The following is a 21359-nucleotide window of genomic DNA, read 5'->3' as shown; positions in this document are numbered from 1 at the left end:
ATGTTTACCTATTGTACATTTAAACTATATATTGTACAATAAAAGTTTATTTATTTACAGCAGAGGCATCATTGCCATGCTCACTGCAAACTTTGTCACCACCCAAACAAGTTATGTAACAAATTCATTGAAATTCATGAATGTGTATAATGTCAATTTTGAAGCATAGGTATTTTTTATGCCACAGCAGATCAGATGTCTGACCTCCTCTTAGGAGAACCACAGACCTCGTCAGAAGAAGCAACAAAGAGTAAGCTTTACAGCTCGGTCACAAACATGCATGCACATTTCAGGAAAGGATTCCATAAAGTTTTTTTTTTTTTTGTTTGTTTGTTTGTTTTTTAGACTACCGCACAAAAGTCTTTCAGAAGTTACAAGAGATCTTTGAGAACCAGCAAGACATCCTCACACTGCAGAGAAGACTGTTAGCTGCGACTGTGCCAGTGGTAGAGACAGAGGAGGAAACTCTAGAAAATGGGCCCTGTCAAACTGTAGAGGAGCTTAAAGAGTTTGACACCTCACTAGAAAATAAAGAGACTAGGCTAAAGATGGTAATAAATACAGCAATTTGCATAAGCTGTCAATGTTCATTGACAATAAAATGCTCACTCATTACATAATTTTCAGCTGTTACAATGATTTTACTTAAAAGGATTGTTCATTTGTGGGTGAACTGTTACTTACTCACACAGATGTTTCTTTAAACCTGCATGAAGTTTTTTTTTTTTTTTTTTTTTTTACATGAAAATATTTTAAAGAGTGCTGGTAATCAAACAGTTGCTGTTCCCCGTTAACTTCCACAGTGTAGAAAATGGAAGTCAATGGGGAAAATAAACTGTTCGGCTACCACCACTCTTTAAAATATCTTCCTTCATGTTAAAAACATAAATTAAAAAAATTAAAAAACTTCATGCAGGTTTAAAGAAACGTGAGGGTGTGTAAATAACACCAATACTCATTTGTGGGGTAAATATCCCTTTAGGTTAATTTCTATGTTTTTATAGTACATAACTGTGATGTTGTTTGTTTTAGACTAACTACCTACGCTCCATCGGGGGTATCAATCCAGGGGCGGCTGTGCGCAAGATGCTACGTAAAGTGGCCACCAATGAAGTCCTGGGTGCCTACAGCATGAGAGGAAAGAAAACTAAAATGGCATTCCAGGAGCTTAGGATTTGCTCTCTTATCATAGGAAAGTTTAATTCCATAATCCTTAAAAAAATTGATTGTCAATTAAAGTAGTTACAATTCGGAGACAATTTGTTGAAGTAGTTTGATTAGATTATTTCATCTAATTTTTAGGAGCAACACAGAAGAACTTCAAATCAATGAAGTCAACAGAAGTGGAAGATCTTATATCACAGGCCCTGAAATTCGCTCCACATAGGAATTTAAAATGGTAAACGCACTGTATTTGTTAATTAAAGATAGAACACACAAAATGAAACGACATGCAGCCAAGAGACTGTCCGCTCACACAAACACCAGACATTAAGATCTGTCACAAAACCAAGAAATAAACTAGACCCAACCCTGTGACACAACCCTGACAAGTATTTAAATGCATTTAGAAATTGCTATTAACTATGCCAGTGATACTACTGTGACTAACACATATAGCGAAGGCTACATGCAGCGTTTCACAAAAGCATCGTAAGAGTGCATAAAACGGTACGATTGATCTTGATATTAGGTCTGTTTCCCAGAAGTTCCAATAAAATGGCAGGTTTTTTGTTGCAAAAACCCTTTTAGCGTAAATTATCAATTGCTATTTGCAGTTAATGTAGCCTACTTGTGTAAATGGCATCTATCGCTAATTTTTATCTTGCTGCTCGCTGACATCTATATTTTACAACAAACTCCCCTTTGAATACCCTCTTCAACAGTGACATCTAGCGGTAAACTGTTATTACGTTATAATTGAGGTACTAGGCAATGGCAATGACTGATTGAAACAAGAATATCACTTTTATTTGTTATAATATTACTATTCTTTGTTATATTTACAGATGACTGTGGTGAAGATGGAAGAGTGCAGGATCTACAATTACACTAATACTAAAATGTTTGAAGTAGTTAGTTTGATTTTGTTTCGCTTTCTGCCATGTTTTGAATGTGATGCTCAGCCTACAACCCCATGATTGTGTTTTTATTATTATTTTTTAATCAACAATTAAAAAATGACAAAACAATGGACTGTAAGCTGATTATTTCTATACAGTCGTATGTTATTAAAGTAAATTAAATTGTTAGTTGAATGCTAGAAATAACGTTCTGGGATTATTAAAACTTTCCTGGCAAACCAAAAACAAACCATAAAAAATAACGTTCTGGGAACCAAAAACTAACGTTCTGAGAACGTTCTGGGAACCAAACACTAACATTCAGAAAACTTTCTGGGAACCAAAAACTAACGTTCTGAGAACGTTCTGGGAACCAAAAACTAACGTTCTGAGAACGTTAAGAAAACTTTCCTGGCTAACCAAAAACAAACCATAAAAACTAACGTTCTGGGAACCAAAAACTAACGTTCTAAGAACGTTCTGGGAACCAAACACTAACATTCAGAAAACTTTCTGGGAACCAAAAACTAACGTTCTGAGAACGTTCTGGGAACCAAAAACTAACGTTCTGAGAACGTTAAGAAAACTTTCCTGGCTAACCAAAAACAAACCATAAAAAATAACGTTCTGGGAACCAAAAACTAACGTTCTGAGAACGTTCTGGGAACTAAAAACTAACGTTCTGGGAACCAAAAATTGTTAGCTGGGAATGGTCCCCCGGCGCTATTTGTGTGTAGAGTGAGTGCATGTGTAAGGGGGTGGACAGGTTATCCTTTCCCATACGCCTCCTATACAGTTGACGATGGCTAGATATTTAGCACGAGTATGATTGACGGTTTGTGGTGATTAATATTTGATATGCATTTATTGGTGTGGTATTTATGACTATTAGGTTTTGCAGTGTAATGAACTTATGTGTGAGAGGTGATCACGTGAATATATTTAATGCATGTATTAACTAACTACTGAAATCTTGTGCTGAGTATACCCTGTTGGTTGTTACTTTATTATGCTGGAAGTTAACATCTTTGAAATCCTTCATTGCTTCTTAAGTAAATTTAACCTGTTATGACTGCATTAACCTGCTGCCCCTGGGTTTTAATATTATGATTGTAAAATAATAAAACTATTAGTCAAGGAGTTTTGGGTATTTGAGTTTTCTTGGATATTGTCCCACTTAAAGTATTTAGTCCAATAGAGAACCTGTAAACCCTGGGTAGAGAGAGTTTGTGGGGGTTACACATGTTGTGTAATGCGCATGTGCGGTCAACACAAAATGAACGAATCACTCTCTGAGACGACTCGGTAGTCCTGAGTCATATTAAAGATTCGTTCAAAATGAACGACAAGCATCAAGATTCAAAAATGGATATCCGGCTATTAATAATAATAGCAATAATAATATCGTTCGTTATTTTGAATAGAAATCATCACTCATACAGCAGCCATTCATCTCATCTCCGGTTTATTTGTGTTCGTGTACATACAATATCCACGACCCGCCAGGGCTACACTCAAAAAAATGCTGGGTTGTTTCTGTAAACAAATTGTTGGGTTGATTGTGCTGGGTCAAAAAGTTGGGTTGTTTGGGGTACTGTAAACACATTATTGGGTTGCTCATGCTGGGTAAAATGATTTGTAACGGGGTCATTCACAAATAAACAGTTGGTTGGGTTATTTTGACCCAGCAACTGGTTTATTACTTTTTCATTATTTGCGGAACTTTCTGGATTCTTCACTTCTGACTGGAGGAGGCACGCATTCGGAGCGGGCAGTGTTTTATGGTAAGTTAATATGAATGTTTACCTATATTTTTAATAAGTTGTGGTAACAGCAAGCTAATTTCACTGTTCAACATACAGTCTTTGATGTGGAAGTGTGAGGGGTAACGTAACGTATTTATTCTGTGAAACATTAAATAGACACTGCTAGCCGGTTAGATTTTTTGACAAAATGCAGCATCCTTAAATCCTTAGTTGTAAACCAGCTAGACTATATATGCAGCCTTTTTTAAATATGCTGTTTAAATTGTAAATTAACCACGTAATTATTATCGTATTCATTGTGGACGTTGCGTATTTAAAAGTGAGGAAAGCGTTTTGTATGAAATCCATAGGCCTACAAGCGCAGTAAGTTAGTCCCTCACAGGGCTCGTACGTAAATCGGCGGGAAATAGCGAGTGAGTTGTGTGTGGAAAGTCTGCTGTATTTTAGAAATACTCGTCAGAAAAAGCAACTGGTAAGTTCCAGCACAGTCTGCGTGTGTCTTCTGTAAAGTCCATACCTGTCAAGTATCCCGTTTTGGCCGGGAAAGTCACGTATTTTACCCTTCTTTCCCGCCGTCCTCCCGTATTAGTATTTTCCCGTAAATCTCCCGTATTTTAATTTTTAATTTTAACCTGCGTTATTAATAAAATAATAATAAAAAAAACATTCCCAATCTGAGCTCTGTCACTAGTCTCGCGATAACTGCCACCTGTAGTAGCCTGTCGCGAGGGGTGTGTGAGGTCAGATGACAAGAGTTATAACGCGGGAAAAACAACAACAACAAAAGAAAAAACAGAGACGGATGATGGATGCTACCATAGACATATATAGGTAGACGCCCCATCGAACGCTACTGCCTATTGGCACGAACGAGCCGTGGAGCCGCCATCTTGGACCGCCGATTAGAACAGGAAAATGCAGCACATCTTAACTGCTGCTACGCAACGAAACTAGGAGTACGACCGGTTCAAGATGGCGGCCGCAAATCTCGTCGCCCAGCGGCCAATAGGGCGTCTACTTATATGATGTCTATGGATGCTACGATAGAGAGCGAAGGCACACCTGCCAAAAAACCAAAACCCATGTGTTAATACCGTGATAAATGGTACAGCAGATTTACTTTTTTAAAGAATGCAAAGTCTGCAACAAATTTGTACAACAACTCAATAAAAGAGTAAAAGAAAAGTTATGTGAAATGAAAAGAAAAACTGTAAAAGAAAAGCAATATGAAATGAAAAGAATGTGTGGAATGAAAATAAAATGTAAATGTAAAGACAAGCAATGTTAAATTAACAGAAAATATGCAAATAAGCCTTTAAATAAATGCTCTTCATATATACTCGTTTGTGTTTTCAATTGGGCTTTAACACCTGTCTTAAAATGTAAGGGATACTGGAGCTTTGTTGGGGTGGTGGGACTGCTCGAGGTGGGCGCCGGAAAATTTCCCTTATTTTCAAATCCAAAACTTGACAGGTATGGTAAAGTCTCTGTCGGACTCTGAGCCAGAATCGTTTTTGCCCAAAAAAAAAAAAAAAAAAAAAAGGTTTTTATATGATTTACGTTCAATCTTTACAAACAGCGTCAGAGGAAAGGAGAAATAAATCGTTCCCTCTCGAGGCGGTAACTCAACATTACGTCAGCTAAGACGTATATGGGAACTCTTCCCTTCTCCACTTTCACTGAAATCTTATTGGCTAACGCCAGCTGGGGACAGCTGGCCAATTGACGCGTAGCATGCAAATACTGGCGGGTAAGCGTGCAGTATAAAATGCATGGGCGCGAAAATTACGTCAGAATCTCTTTCTTCACGCTAGAAGTCTTATCTAAGTCATCGTGGAAGTTGCAATAGAGGACTACTCACCCTGTTTTTCCTCTCCGCATCCGATGGCTGCTAATGCTAGATTCGGACCTTCAACAGTTCTGTGTGACCTGCTTGGGATTCTCACACGGACAACACTTGCGCCCACTGTACCGAAAGTTGCCAGTGCGCGCCCTCAGAGCCAGAGTGGCTCGGAGGACGGCGGGAATGAGGCCCACTGCCGCCAGCGAGCCGCTGGTGGGCCCTCCCCCGCCCGAAGACGAGTTTGACGTCGGCGTGGTGGACTATAGCTTCCGTGAACTTCGTCCTCTTCGGTGCTGGCGAAGAAAACGACTCCATGTCGCTTCGACGTCGAAAAAAGGTTGGGCCTCTCAGTGGGACCGCCCCGACCAAGAGGGCCCTGAGACCTCCAGGAGAAGCTCGTCAGGGTCTTCGGAAAGGTCGTCTCGGAGCTGAGTCTCGCTTGCAACGCACATGACGAACCTGTGATAGGTAACTAGACTCGTGGCTCCTCCAGTATGCAAGAGCTCGTGGTGAAATCGTGGGCTGCACCCCAATCGGCGCGCACCCACTCTGCTACGAAGGCCATATCACGCACGTGGACGGGACGGAAACCCTCCCCCCCCCCGTCTGGGAGACTGTTACCACACACCTGTGCTCGTCTCCCTCTGCTTTTGGTCCGGACCACAGTCTAGGAAGAGCGAGTGCAGCTTCTGCTCTTTGCCAGGGCAATACTCAAGGTGTTTCAGGCAAACGGCGGCACAGTAGCGCTGACGTCATCAGGATCGCGGCAACTGATCTCGCGCTGATTGCTATTAAGCGCTCTGCTCAGCTGTTTCACGGAGCTCATGGTCATCTTTACAGGCACCTATGGCTTCCCTAGCTGTCCTGAAAGACGCGGACCGTAGGCCGCTCCTAAACGTTCCAGTTGCTCCCTCCGGCCTCTTTGGTGACGTCATGGAGCTATTCTCAGAGACGCAGAAAGCGCGCCAAAGTATGAGCCATGTGATACCCCGTCGCTCACCCCAGTCTTCTTCTGCGAGATTCTTATGCACCGGGCCAGGCTCTGATACCAGCTAAAATAACCCACAGTGGCACCCCGCTCTGAACCGGACGCTCGTTTCTGCCGAAACCAGCAGTGGTAAGAACCTGGAAGATAACGTCAGGGTCAGTTTAGGACCCCGCGCCGCGAGAGAGCCAGCGCGCCATACGAGCCGTCTCCCTGACGGTGAAAGAGTGAGTGAGCGGGAGGCCCCGCCCCCAAGCGCCATGTTCATATGCATCATGTCCCCCATTTCCTTCGGGCGACGATTGCTATGTCTGTTTGAATGCTGTTTGTGTGAGTTCCACAATAAAAGCAGGTATACAATCAGCGAAAGAGCTTTACTGCCTCTTACGCTCATCTCTGTGTCACTCGCCCTGTCTCAGAACAGTGCAGAGCCACAACCCATGATTATACTGGCCTCGCGAGAGTGCCAACACCACATAAACACGGTGTCACCCTCAATGTTCAGATGCATCATGTCCCCCATGTTTCTTCGGGCGACGATTGCTATGTCTGTTTGAATGCTGTTTGTGTGAGTTCCACAATAAAAGCATGTTACAATCAACTAAAGAGCTTTACTTCCTCTTACACTCATCTCTGTGTCACTCGCCCTGTCTCAGAACAGTGCAGAGCCACAACCCATGATTACTAGCCTCGCGAGAGTGCCAACGCCACATAAACACGGTGTCACCCTCAATGTTCAGATGCATCATGTCCCCCATGTTTCTTCTGGCGACGATTGCTATGTCTGTTTGAATGCTGTTTGTGTGAGTTCCACAATAAAACAGGTATACAATCAGCGAAAGAACTTTACTGCCTCTTACACTCATCTCTGTGTCACTCGCCCTGTCTCAGAACAGTGCAGAGCCACAACCCATGATTATACTGGCCTCGCGAGAGTGCCAACACCACATGAACACGGTGTCACCCTCAATGTTCAGATGCATCATGTCCCCCATGTTTCTTCGGGCGACGATTGCTATGTTTGAATGCTGTTTGTGTGAGTTCCACAATAAAAGCATGTTACAATCAACTAAAGAGCTTTACTTCCTCTTACACTCATCTCTGTGTCACTCGCCCTGTCTCAGAACAGTGCAGAGCCACAACCTATTATTATAATGGCCTCGCGAAGGAGCGAGAGTGCCAACACCACTAAGACACATGCATCATGTCCCCCACATCACTACGGGTGACGATTGCTATATGTGTTTAAATGATGTTTTTGTGAGTAAAAATTGTACTAAAGAAGCATATATACAAATTCTTGCACCCAACGTTGTGTCACTCGCCCTGTCTCAAACAGCGCAGAGCCACAGTCTATGATTATAATGGCCTCATGATGGCGCAAGAGTGTCACACCATTTAGCGACGCGCCCGCCCTCCCGCCAGTGCTTCCAGCCTCGCGGGGGCGAGGCCCTCATTAAAATAAGCCATCAGTGGCTGTAGACCTAACGCGTCGGCCGTGTCATCTCATGGACGGTAAGAGGGCTATCCCGGGCGTTTCACCGTGGATACTGGGAATAATTCACGACGGATATTCTCTCCAATTCAAACGCAGACCTCCCCGCTTCAATGGCGTGGTCCCGTCACTGACTTTGCCCCAAAACCGTCCTGTTCTGCGACAGGAAGTTCTCAGTCTGCTCGAGAGAGAGCGATAGAGCGAAATTTCCCCTCAGATCGAGCGGAATGCGCATGTTGAATTATCTGGACGATTGGCTGATTTTAGCCCACTCAAGAGATGTGCTATCAGTCACGTGGAAACAATGTTTCGCCGTTTGGATACGCTGGGACTGCGTGTGAATATGCAGAAGAGCGTGTTTTTACGAGTCGGACTGTAACATATCTGGGAATATGTTTGGACTCGATGGCGATGCGAGCCCATCTCTCTCTAGAGCATTTCATCGACTCTGCGCTGTTTCTGACTGGGCAGGTCGTTTGCACTGAGGGAATTTCAGAGGCTTCTGGGACTGATGGCGGCGGCTTCTTCAGTGTGCCATCTGGGTCTGCTACATTGCGGCCGCTACAGTTTTGGCTGTAACTCGAGTTCCGCCGAGGGCGTGGTCTTCGGTCCACAAGCACTTACGGTCATTCACAGTTGCGTCAGCACTCTGAGACCGTGGAACAGCCCGGTTATGTTCAGCCCAGGAGTTCTTTTCTCTACGAACGCGATCTAGGCCGGGGAGCAGTCCGTCTGGGCCTGTGGTCGGAGTCACAGAGAAGGTGACACAAAACCGTTTGGAATATGGAAGCGGTGTCCTAATATCCCTGCAAGCCTTTTGGTCGAAATTGGAGCGGAAACATGTACTGATTCAAACCGACAACACGTCTGTGGTCTCGTACATAAATCGCCAGGGCGGCGTGCGCTCCAGAGCTCTATTCAAACAGGCAGCGAGTTTCCTGTTGTGGGCGGACCGACACTTAATCTCCATAGGAGCGTCGCACATCCCCGGTACTTTGAACCGTGGAGTGAGCATGCTTTTGAGGAACGGGATTCCTTAAGGAGATGTTGGCTTCACCCAAGATCAGATCTAATGATTTGGGAGGGAGGAAGTGGATTGTTTGCCACGAGCGAGAACACGTTTGCTATCTCACTCCCCCCTGCTGGGAGATGCTCTGACATCGCGCTGGCCGGAAGCCAGGCTTACACGTTCCTTCCTGTGAAGATTCTGCCTGTGTTGTGCAAAATCAGGGAGGAGAAAGCTTCAGTTATACTCGTGGCCCCGAACTGGCCGAATCAGCCCTGGTTCGCGGACCTGAGAGAGTTACTGATGGCTCCCACATGGCGAATCCCCTTCAAGCAGGACCTGCTGTCTCAGGCGAATGGCACAATATAGCACCCCAGCCCCGAGCTGTGGAACCTTCATGTGTGGCCGCTGCGGGGACCCTAATGAGCGGGACTCTCTGCACTGACGAGTGCTAAACACACTTACTGAAACGCGAGCATCATCAAACATTCGCTGCTACTCAGAAGTGGTGAGTTTTCACAAAATGGTGCGAGAACATTTATATTGACCCGGGGACCTGTTCCGTGTCGGATGTTTTGCGCTTTCTACAGCACAGTTGGATAGCGGGAGTTTGAAACCATCCACGCTGAAGGTGTATGTGACCGCTATTGCCGCTTTCGTTCCCCGGTTACGGGTAAACGATCGGTAAGCACGCTCTGGTATTCAGTTTTCTCAGGGGAGCAAGTAGATAATCACTCTCCGGCCGAGACCGGGTTTCGTTTCGAAGTCACTCAATACACCGTTTTGTTTCCCTGCCCGCCTTATCTGTTGAGCCGTCAGCCTCGCGCGACGCTGATACTCAGAGCGCCGGGACCCTGTTAGGGTTTTACGGATGTATATGAATTGCTCGGCCGCCTTTCGTCAGTCGGACCAGCTGTTCGTGTGCTTGGTGGATGTAATAAGGGACGTGCTGTTTCTAAACAGAGACTTCTCACTGGATCGTGGACGCTATCAAATGCCAGGGGAAGGATTACCCCCTCAACATCAGAGCTCATTCTGCGAGGACATTATAAATGCTTCCTGATGGGCCTGGTCTAGAGGTATGTCTGTCCAGTATTTATGTTTTGCTGCTGGCTGGTCTTCCCAGAACACAATCGCCAGGTTTAACAAGCTGGATGTTCCCTCTGTAGCGTCACATGTTTTTCGGTGAGTTAAGTTTTATTCATTAAAGCTGTTATAACCAGCTATACAGTAGTTACCATGGCTGCTAACTCTGTGTTATGGTTTAAATGGTTTATGCAGCAGTCACCGCAAACGCCGTCGACTCTGTTTAACTCTCATGCTTGAGTGCTTATTGCTTTGTGTCTGCCCTGATTAGTGCAGATTTCGATATATTGCTTGAAGTTATGCATATTTTGTTAGGGTCGGAGCAGATGTCTCATTGGCCTAGTTCCGCCTATCAGATGCAAGCGCTCTTAGCGACACGGCCATTGGCTAGAACTGTACTGCTTGTGTGAGGGTGATTGACTCCGTTCAGGGCTTATCTTCACTGCTCTCACGGCGGGATTTTATACAGTTCCCATATACGTCTTAGCTGACGTAATGTTGAGTTACCGCCTCGAGAGGGAACGTCTCCGGTTACTATCGTAACCTCGGTTCCCTGAGAGGCGGGAACGAGACATTACGTTAGCCGCCGTGGTCGCTGTTTGATCAGCTGTGCTAGCGTTCAGTCGTGATTCTGACGTAATTTTCGCGCCCATGCATTTTATACTGCACGCTTACCCGCCAGTATTTGCATGCTACGCGTCAATTGGCCAGCTGTCCCCAGCTGGCGTTAGCCAATAAGATTTCAGTGAAAGTGGAGAAGGGAAGAGTTCCCATATACGTCTTAGCTGACGTAATGTCTCGTTCCCGCCTCTCAGGGAACCGAGGTTACGATAGTAACCGGAGACGATTTCATGTTAAGCGTTTTCTCGCCCTGAAATCAAATTACAAGTTGTTAAGATTTTAGGTGCTAAGACTATAATTTAGTAACGTTATTAAGACAGTGGTCATCGGCCGAGTGTGCGGGAAGAATTTCTGAGGCCAAATAATGTTTTTTGCTATATTCACAAGAGCGCCATCTTTGCCATCACACGGGAGGCTGTGACGAATAGACATGCATCTCTAAAAGCAAGTTGTACTGCTATTTACTGTGTTCTGCTGAAAAACTCAAAAATATCTGTCTGAGAAAATTCAATAAAACTCCCCAGTCAATATGAGCTGTGGAAAAATAGATCTAGGAGTTATATACAGGTTTTTATTTTTATTTTTACTGCGGATGCCATTAAAACACGGTGAGTTTATCCTTTACAGCTTTGCTTTTATACTTGTCATGGCACTGCTCTGAATGAAGTCTTATAAACTAACAGATGACACCGATTTAAAAACGGATATGACCGTGGGCCGAAATGTCAGAAATGTTTAGAGGGCAACGATGTATTAAAAGCAGACGTCAACGTTTTAAAAACGATCCCCTTTTACACGGATCTGCGAAAATGATTTAAAAGGCTGTATGCATGCCAGGTCAGTAGTTGGCGATGTCACTTCGTCAAGAAGCTCCCCATGTGAACACATAATTATCAGATAATTATGCGCTGACTGTTTTTGTTGACATGGAGGGAGACAGCAACGTTACTGAGTAAAGGCATCGTTTTCAAAACTTTGCACTTTGAAATCCGGTTTCAAAAGCTTAAGTTTAAACTCAAAATTCCAGGACCAAAACACACTGTTGTGTAAATGAACAGCCAAAACGCATAAAAAGTTTTCATTTTCAGTTGAAAACAGTGTAATGCAAGTTACTTACAGAATTTGAAAGCTAATGTCAAAATAATGAATAGAAACTGCCTAAATTCAGCAGTTAGGCTATGTGAAATTCTAATTTAACTTACTTTCAAATTTCATTTTAGTGACTGGTGCCACTCATGGACACGTTTGTGAGAGGAAAATTGTCTGAATGGCAGCTTGAAAATCTTATAGACACCTTTAAAGGTAAGTTGGTTTTTGCATATTGCGATGGTTTGCGATAACTGCATGATTTAAATACTTTACAGGTAAGGTTAGCTTTGTCAGGTTTGCTTTTATGTACTGCAACAGTAAAACATGGCTGTGCTGCTTTCTCTTCCCAGAAATAATGTGAAACATGTATGTTGGTAATATAATTTTAATTGTTTAGGCTAATATAATTTAAATCATACCACACTATTTAGCTGTAAGTTATTGCATATCATATTTTTCTTCAATATTGTGCAGCCCTAGTGGTTACAATTTAGAGTAATTTAATAATATATATCCAGCTGGTTGATATCACAAAATAAACCCGAGGAGTGGTCTTGTATCACCCTGAAAATGTTTTGAAATATGTTTTTTAAATCCCCTGCAATCAGGGATACAATGATAGTGACAGCTTTGTTTTATTGTTTACGATCTATAGACATGCTAGTGTGCTGCAGTTAGGCCTGTCACGATAACAAATTTTTCTGGATGATAAATTGTCCAAGAAATTATTGCGATAAACGATAATATTGTCGTTCTGAGACCATTTTCATCTAATATAATGATAATGGCATAAAAATGAAGGTACACCTTGTCAAAGATCTATAAACTTTTATTTCTAAAGAATATTAAACATTGAAAACGGAAAACATTTTAAATATCCACAAACAAATAAATAAACAATAAAAGCAATGGACTCTCAGTGTCTGTTAACAAAAAAAAAATCACTTGAATAAATACCAAAAACAATAAATGGATGTAAACAAAATTGCACTTAAAAAAAATATTAAACATTAGGCTCAGACATAAATGGTGATACATTCCATAACAGGCAAAACTACCAGTTAGGACCTTTGTAAACCACTTAAAAAAGCTGATTGAATTTCTACTCGTTGAATTTACGAGTAGCCATATCACACCATTTTGCACTGTCCTCCTGTTACTTTGTTGACTAAACAAACGCTCGAGTGATTGTGTACTGTCAGGAAGACGAAGACGCACTTTATTGCGTGTATATGCTACGCACTGAAAATACTTGGTTAGGATTAGGGGTGAGGAGTGCGTGTGTATTACACGCCATAAAATTGCGTATCATATGCACGCAAAAACTATTTTTGCCGTATAAATGGCACGACAAATAACATTTGTGGTATAGATACGCATTTTCATGAGATCGGGCTCGCTGTCGCGTTTGGGTTTGAAACCAATTCCATCTTTTTCTTTTTTTTCTTCCTCCAACTCACAACTAGCGTCTTCTCTCTCTCCCGGCAGTCACCGGACTCGCCGCAAGCAGTCCCGCTGGTGCTTTCCCATACAAAGACCATGTGACTGACAACAAGCGCCGCCTCCCCACACAAAGACCATGCAACTGACAAGAGAGTTTACACCTCATATACGCAAAGGAACCGAGAGTGGTCCTTAAATCTCTTTGGTAGAGAGAGAGAGAGAGACGAGGAAAACAAACAAGCATGCAAATGGAATTATCGCGGCCGGAAAAATTATCGAGCTAATTTTTTTTTATCGTGCGATCAATTGATTTATTGACTATCGCAACAGGCCTAGCTGCAGTTTACATTTGGTTTACATTACCACCAGGGAAGCAAGTGTAGGAAGTTGATGATGTGATTCTGTTGCAGTTTTTTTTTTTTTTTTTGCTGCTTATTGGCTAACATAATCTGTTCCTACTATTTTCTGTGTTGCCTTTTTGACTTTCAGACCAGGAAGTGGATGAGGAGAGTTTCCGTTTGCTGGATGATAATGCAATCGCCTGCCTTATTCCTAAAATAGGACAGCGTGTCAGATTTCAGAAAAATCACAAGGAACTTGTGAGTAAAATGCAGTAGTAGGTTTTATTTGAAGCAAGTCAGTTTCTGTTCTTATCCAGACACCACTCTGTTTTAGACTTTTCCTTTGTATAATATTACTGACCAGGTGGATAGTGGTGGGGTGACCATTGTAAGAACTGTTGTCCTACGAACATAGCTTAATAATGCCATATACATGCTTCCACTGCAAACAAGTAATACCCGGTCATGCAAAAGGTCTGTTTATTCACCTGAGAGCAGTGCATGGGATAAATTATGCTTCAACATTCTTTCAGTGCTGCGAAGATGGTTGCAGGCGGACTTTTAGATACATTCGATCTTTCCGAAGGCATCTTCTTCAGCATTCTGTCCCAGAAAAGCATTACCGTCCAGAACAGCATTTCGGGGGGAGCACAGGAGCATCTGTGCAGGGCCTCTCACGTACCATAAATGCAGAAATGCAGAATGCAGAAATTGCAGATTTAGAGACACCAACTCAAGAAAACAAAGATGATGATTACTGGGATGAGTTGGAACCAGAAACCATAACAGAGCGGATAGCTCTGTTTTTAGCCACCCTTAAATCAAAATCAGCTCAGACCTACAGTACAGTTAGCTTTGTTGTCCAACAGACATCAAGCTTGATTTCAGACATTGTTGGTTCACTTCAGAGTAAGACTTTGTCTCTGTTTGAAAAATTAGGTCATAAGGATGATTCAGGGGTCCAAAAACTTGCCTGTGATTTTGAAGAAGCTAAAAGTCCTTTCAAAGGATTAGAATCAGACTTTAAACAGATGCAGTATTTTACAAAGTCAGGCAACTTCATTCACCCGATAGAGGAGGCTTTGCCTGGAGTCTCCTATGTGCAGAGAAGGGACTCTGCTACTGGGACAGTACGACAAGTTGCGGTTCAAGATGTGTTTTATCGCGTCCCACTGAAACCCCTTTTGACTAAACTGCTTGAGCTCCCTGGCATTTTGGATGCCATCTTTACTTGGCAGCAAAGAGAAAATGGAGTCCTTTTAGACTTTTATGATGGTGAGTATTGCAAACAGCATCCTCTCTTATCCAGCAAAGTGTCTGTTCCACTTCTTTTGTACAATGACGACTGTGAAACAGTCAACCCACTTGGTTCAAAAGTTGTGGTGCACAAGTTGGGGTTTCTTTACTTCACAATTAAGAGTCTGCCCCCAGAGTTTCTGTCAAAACTTTCATCACATTTTCTGGTTGCAGTTTACAAATCAGATGATGCCAAAACATATGGTATTGATAGTGTTCTGCTCCCAGTCATAGAGGAACTGAAGGATCTTGAGGTCAATGGTATAACCCTCAACACACCACACTTCAAGGGTGAAATGCGGTTTTCAGTTGCCCAGTTGTGTGGGGACAATCTTGGCTTAAATGCCATTCTTGGATTTACAGAGAGTTTCTCAGGTAATTACTTCTGTCGCATTTGCAAGGCACACAAAACCACTACAAGGGCACAGACAAAAGAGGATGTTTCTCTGCTGAGAAATAAAACAAACCATGCTGAAGATGTTCATCTTGCCAACTTGTCAGAAACAGGTGTTAAGAGAGACAGTATTCTGAATAATCTGTGCTACTTCAATGTGACACACAACCAGGTTGCAGATGTCATGCATGACTTGTTGGAAGGGGTGGGACCATATGAGTTGAAGTTAATACTCTGTTCACTGATTGAGGACAAACACCTCACCCTTGAAAAACTCAACTTCCGAATCACAAGTTTTGATTATGGCTTTCCTGATCTGAAGAACAAGCCATCTGTAATTGGTAGGCATGAACTTAAAAATCCTGAAGGAGCAATGCATCAGTCTGCAGCCCAAACATGGTGTCTCCTCAGGTTATTGCCGTGTATGATTGGAGACCTCATACCTGAAGAAAACGAGCACTGGGAACTCTTGCTTCTCCTTCTGGAATGCATGGAATTGATTTTCTCGCCATCTCTCACACCAGAAGCTGCAGTTTACTTGGCTGCCATCATAGATGAGCATCACTCTCTGTTTCTTGAGCTGTACCCTAATTTGCATCTTCGTCCGAAGCACCATTTTATGGTCCACTATCCTAATGCAATTTTGAAATTAGGACCCCTGATACAGTTCTGGTCTATGCGATTTGAGGCTAAACATGGCTTTTTTTAAACGCATCAGCCATGTCACCTGTAACTTCAAAAATATCTGCAAGACCATGGCATTTCGACATCAGATGATGCAGTGCTACTCCCTTCTTTCTGGTTCTGTGTTCAAAAGTGAAACAGAAGTTGGCCCAGGTCACAGCACTTTGCTTGCTGTAATGGATGGTTTTGGTGATGTACAAAGTGGACTTGAAGATTTCCCACCTTTTACAGAAACTTTTATTCCAGCTTGGATAAGGGTAAATGGTACACAGTACAAGCCTGGCATGACAGTATTTCTGTCCTACACTGCTGATGGTGAGCCCCAGTTTGGTCTTGTGAAAAAGATTCTAGTCTTGGATCACTCAGTCAAGCTTGTAGTCCAAAAGTGGGATACAGTAGGTTTCGAGAGGCATTTTTTTGCCTACGGTGTAATAACAACCACTAATGTGTTTGCTGTTGATCTTAGTTCTCTCCTGGACCATCACCCTCTGCATGCAGTGCAGTCCTACAGAGACAATGACATTTGCTTATATGTTTCACTTAGATACAGAATCTTTTAAGATTCTGTGTTTGCTGAAGAAAGGTATGTAAGCTTGCATCTATGCTCATTAAAGGGATGGTTCGGAGTAAAATCAACCTAGGGTCCTTTGCACCATGACCTCGAGCCAAACACCAAAACCCCCCCCAACCACCAGAAGCCTTTTTTTCCTTGGTCGAACATTATTAAAGTTAGTGCTATTTAGAGAGATCAGCCAGATGGCTTAGTGCAGGCGCTAATGGAACCAATGCTGTATCTGGTAAACTTCTACAGTAGTACAAATAGGTTCTGTACTCATAAAATGAGGCATTGGAAAGTTTGTAAGTACATCAGGAGTTTATTTAAATAACACTTGCCTAAAGGCTCATGCTACCGCTAACCCGGACATCGAGGTCACTTCTGTGATTTGGGAAAAGCCTGTAAAATCCTGGCAGAAAGCGATGCATAAGGATCTAGTGTAACGACGCCCAGTTCCAGGAATGCACTAATATTTTGTTGGTGGTACCAGTTTGCAACAATTATTACTTAACAAACTGGTACTACCAACAAAATATTAGTGCATTCCTGGAACTGGGCGTCGTTACACTACATCCTTATGCATCGCTTTCTGCCAGGCGGTAGCATGAGCCTTTAGGCAAGTGTTATTTAAATAAACTCCTGATGTACTTACAAACTTTCCAATGCCTCATTTTATGAGTACAGAACCCATTTGTACTACTGTATAAGTTTGGTACCATTCCGGGCATTATTAGTGGGGTAATTCACCAGATACAGCCTTGGATCCATTAGCGCCTGCACTGAGCCATCTGGCTGATATCTCTAAAAAAAGATCTAACTTTATTAATGTTCGACCAAGGGAAAAAAGGCTTCTGGTGGGGGGATGGGGGGGGGGGTGTTTGGCTCGAGGTCATGGTGCAAAGGACCCTAGGTTGATTTTACTCCGAACCATCCCTTTAACTTCCTCTGTTTTTTATAACCTTTATCTGTTATGTACAGGTTTGTTTTCAACAGTTTAGGAATTTAAGTATTTGAATTGGTAAGTATTCTGGTAAGTGTTAATTTAAAGCAGTAGTTATCTTCCTTTTTCTGGCATGTCCCCCTGCAGAAGTCATTGTTGGGCTTTTCATGATTTATTTTAACTGTTCTGTTTCTTAGACAGAATGATTGTAGAGAATTGTTGTTCATTTTTGACCTAATGATCTTGAGATCTGCAGTTGTTTAGAAACATTACAAGAGACATTACTAATTTGTGTGCATCTATGATCCTCTTTCTCAGATCTGCATTGAACTCCTTGGACTTTCCCCAAACAAAGCCTTTTTATTCTGACAGAGAGAAGCTAGCTACCAGTTGTAGTTAATCATGATAAATATTAGGATGTTGAGAAACTTTGGCCTTGACATGTTCAATATGTTTGAAACTTTCAGTTATAATGATTTAAATTTGAGTAGATAATTGTATATTTTTGACCCTGTATTGATTTCAGAAGAACAGAAGATATTTTTTATTGTAACTAAAGTTGTATGTTCTACAATCATTCTGCCCCAGTAAAATAGCAGTTAAAAAACATGAAAGCCCAGTATTGCCATTGCATTCATGTCTACAATGAGTGTATAAATGTCTGAACTGTAACTATCTAGTTTGCCAGTCTCAGCAACCCGCCAACAGAGAGTAACAGTTCGGTAGAATTAGGAGAGATGGAGATGGTAGAACAAACCCCGACCCCAAATCCTCTCACCGTGGCTCTGCAACTTTATCCAGCATTTGTAAGTATTGACTTTATTTACATTTGTATTGGGTATTGACCAAATATGTAACAATGAAACTGAAAAGGAACTGCTTTTACAATTGCTCAAAGTTATTTGAATATATTACAAAATGCAAAAAGTCCTCACAGAGAAGGTTATGTTGCTCTTTCGTTGTGATTCTATTTTTTTTATAGGAAATTCGTCAGATATTGCAACGTTCCCTTGAAGGGAAATCAATAGTAAAGAGTTTGGATGAAATGCAATCTATTACCACCAAACAGAGGAGGCTACTTGTAAGAATCCTTATATCCCACTTGCTGGAAACAAATGGGGAAATGTGAGTGAGCTATATTTAAATTAGCATGCGAACACCAGCAGCTACTAAGTGCTTAGAAGACATAATTGGCCATTCTCATTATTTAGCGTTTAAACATGAAAATACCAAGATTACTTCTAATTATAAAATGGTTAGTTCCAGTCCTTGATTCTGACTGGTCAATAGCAGTGTTTTATTTACGATAAAGCATGGCTATGACCGCTTCACCCAATGGTTCTGTGTATCACTGCACAACATCCTTAGCAACCACTCTTTGCAACATAAACATATCTTCTCAATTGATATTGTTCATTGAAGCTTACTGTATTATGTTGAAGAGTAATGTGAGAGAGACATCGGCTGAAGGGGTTACTTTGCTTCGCGTACCTAACAACCCCCTTCAACCGTGACTTATTCACGAGACAGGACTAGCATCGAGTACCTAATTACTTATGTGAAGCCTGAGTAAGATCATACTGGCCTCTGCAAAAGCCTACCATATTGCCCCTTTTTTGACAACTTCATCAACTTCTGTTGTTTACATAACAGGCCATCCTCAGACACAAAGAAAGGACTTGCCATGGCTTTGGTGTATGAATTTCCATGCCTAAAGGATGATACAGGCACTAGCTACGTAAGTAAAACCCGCTTTACATAAAAGGATGTATTTATTTATTAATTTATTATTTATTGTTATTTGTTTACTAACTTTATGTTTGTTTAATTATTATGGTGGGAGGGGTTATTCTGGGGACAAAAGTTATAACTTTAATTGTATGAAGTTTTTTGTTACTGTTTTGGAAAAATGTACAAGTAAATATATATTAAAAAAAAATAATATATATATATATATATATACACAGTATACATATTAGGGCTGGGTGATTTAAGTTATTGAGCAAGTACATAACATTAGTGTTGAAAACTGTCTCTTTACCCTGATTTTGCAATAATAAGTTCATAATAATGATTTATAATTAGAGCTGTTGGGTTTGATCTTGTGGGAAATGTCAGTTTGAGTCTCTACTTTTTTCCTCTTATTGAAAGTCGTGAAAACAGTTTTTCTTTTGATATTTGAGCAAATGGGAACGTAAAAATATATTTAATGTAGCCTCTCATTCACCGCTATAGAAATTAACCCAACTATGACGACTTCCGCTTCTGAGAAACCTGGATATGTGAAAACGGTCTATATTGACACAAACAATATTTATGGCTCCCTAAAATCCCTTTCAGTCATCTCTTGTACAAAACTATGCTTCACCCAATCCTGGTCACTTTAAGCTGAATTTATTCTAATGTCACAGGGAGCTTGGTACACACCTGGACGTAAACACAGGCCTGCTACAGGTTTCCTTGAAGAGCGTCTGCGGAATGTTAGGAAACGGATGAGAAAGTTAAAGCAACCTGGTCACCTAGAACCACAGCAGGACCATATCATCTCTACACCAGGTAATGGATCGTAATTTTCAATCAATTCTAGGTCTCTGAAAGGATTAGTCAAGCAGGTGTTATTAAAATTAATCATACAGTTGTTATAAAGGGAACTTTTTTTATACCAGGCTGTTAACAGCTTTATTTCTGCTGTAAGTGGCCATTTGGCACTTAAGCCCAAATTATAGTTCTCCTGAACATGACAGTCCGCTCACCGTTCACACAGGTGCCAGATTTTTCTGCTCACACAGACAAACATGCATACACAAGGTTGACCGTGACAGTGAGCACCCTATAGTGGTCAGAAATTGCTTAATGCAGATTAAAAAAACAGGCAGCATTAGCCAATAGCCAAGTTTCCATCCGGTTTTTAACGCTGTTTTGTTATTGACAAAGTAAATATGCACAAAAAAAGCTTGTGAAATTTGTTGTCACAAATTTTATGCTTGCACTTTATCATTCTTATTTAACAGAATGTGGAATGCCTCTCGAAAAAGTTCAGGAGATGGTTGAGTGGTTGAAGGTCCACAAATATCCCATCTCTGAAGTCGAAAATTATATGAAGGAAACGGCTGTTTACAGAGGCAAGTGGATCCGCAACAATGGGTCTAAAAGCATTGCGGAAGTTTTGAAGGAGTTCCCCAGGCTTGTAGACAATCCTGGCATGGTAAGAATTATTTTTGTTGATTTTTATTATTATTTTATTAATTATTTTGGTTTTATTGAAGACATTTGAGAAGTGAGCATCCTGGTTATTTAACTTTGAACATCTTTTTTGGACTTTGATTGCTGATTTGTTGTCATGGCACAAATAGCCAGATTATAAATTGACATTTATGATTATAGCCTGATGTGTTGTAGGTACTGATGTAACATTTGGCAAATTTGGACTATACAAAAGGAGAAGAAGGGTAAATTCATATCGAGTGCACTGATTAAAGGCGACTTCTCTTACTAACTGTACTGTTACTCTGAACTGACTACTTCACTGATCTAACTAAAATACTTGACTATTAACACCTAAGTTACAACCTTTATTAAAGGAAAAACCTGAATCCATGACTCCTACAAGTGAGGGGATGTGGGGGAATTTTTGCAGGCATGGTTTTGGTCCACTTATCTTCTTAGAGCAGGGGTCTCCAATCCATGTTCCTGGAGGTCCACAGAGTTTAGCTACAACCTACTCCAACATTAATGCCTGTATGTTTCTAGC

General features: G+C 41.6%; 1 long non-coding RNA gene across 1 annotated transcript; it reads left to right on the top strand.

Annotated features, from left to right (window-relative positions):
• Positions 1–399: 399 nt before the first annotated feature.
• On the top strand, positions 400–2039 carry LOC113040371 (uncharacterized). The gene is made up of 3 exons (XR_003275208.1): positions 400–551; positions 1033–1399; positions 2010–2039. It is a non-coding gene; the product is annotated as an uncharacterized LOC113040371 (long non-coding RNA).
• The last annotated feature ends 19320 nt before the right edge of the window (positions 2040–21359 follow it).

The sequence above is a fragment of the Carassius auratus genome, chromosome 22, assembly GCF_003368295.1.
Source record: "Carassius auratus strain Wakin chromosome 22, ASM336829v1, whole genome shotgun sequence".
NCBI classification, from domain to species: domain Eukaryota; kingdom Metazoa; phylum Chordata; class Actinopteri; order Cypriniformes; family Cyprinidae; genus Carassius; species Carassius auratus.
Note: the sequence above shows the minus strand (reverse complement) of the source record. Positions and strands in the feature narration are given on the sequence as shown.